Here is a 1197-nt window from a genome sequence, read left to right on the forward strand (position 1 = left end):
TAGGTGCACGTCACCACACCCGGCTAATTTTTGTATTTTTAGTACAGACGGGTTTTCACCATGTTGGCCACAATGATCTTGATCTCCTGATCTCGTGATCCACCTGCCTCGGACTCACAAAGTGCAGGGATTACAGGCATGAACCACCATGCCTGGCCTCAGAGTTATTTTTATAAGAAACTGGGAGACGCTTATTAGGCGCTACTAGGTACGTAACAAACTGGAAGTTCTCCACATTTCCGTTCTGTCTCTTAAAGCCCATCTGTTATCTGAAGTTTTTTTTTTTTCATCTTTTAAGTTCCAGGGTACATGTACAGGATGTGCAGATTTGTTACATAGCTAAACGTGTGCCATGGTGGTTTGCTGCACAGATAAAAAATATAGAGAACGCTTCACAAATTTGCATGTCATCCTTGTGCAGAGACCATGCTCATTTACTGCTGAAGTCAGCACTGAATTTTTTTTCTTAAAACATAAGTTACCCTTTTAAAAAGGGGAGGCCTTTTTTCATATCCGTGAATACTTTCTTTCTTGTTGAATATATCAAAAACTAAACATATTTGCCATATATTATCTGACTAATTGATTTACATTTTAGGAATAGCTACTAAAAAAAAAAAAAAACACACAAAGAAAACTTACCAGTCAAAATAGTTAAAGCCTGAAGCAAAAATACTAGTATTTTTGAGGGGGTTACAGAGTATACATTATTCAATTGAGGTTCAGATACGCTATTGTACACATACTGCACATTTCAGCTGTCCTGAGGCATTACTAACTTGTATAACCAAACTTTACATAGATGATTTTTGTTAGGAACTCTAGCATTGCCACAGTTTGCAGTCAATATTGGATGAGGCTTCTCAATTCTTGCTCTTTTCTTTTAGATAAGTGAGCTACAATATTAGTCAAATTACTGCCTAAAAATTAATTTCCAAATGGCAATCATACTTTGTCTTTAAAGGAAAAGATTAACACTGAAAGCAACATGTATGTTGGTCCTTACAACTTTAGATATATGTGACTTCTTGAAAAGAATTCCCATTTTAATTAATTTGCTAAGGACTATTAAATCTGTACTTATATCCTAAGTTAAAGTGGATATGATAGAAAATAGGTGATAGATAACACACAGTGTAGGTTATTTCTATTATATAATTAATGATGCACAAATATATGCATATATAATATATACAC

The 1197-nt window shown here is 34.4% G+C and overlaps 1 pseudogene; it reads right to left on the reverse strand.

Moving 5' to 3' along the window:
* Positions 1–376: 376 nt before the first annotated feature.
* On the reverse strand, positions 377–493 carry LOC116561647 (annotated as a pseudogene).
* Positions 494–1197: the final 704 nt, after the last annotated feature.

This window comes from Sapajus apella, unplaced genomic scaffold, assembly GCF_009761245.1.
Source record: "Sapajus apella isolate SASKATOON/1434 unplaced genomic scaffold, GSC_monkey_1.0 scaffold29, whole genome shotgun sequence".
Lineage (NCBI taxonomy): Eukaryota > Metazoa > Chordata > Mammalia > Primates > Cebidae > Sapajus > Sapajus apella.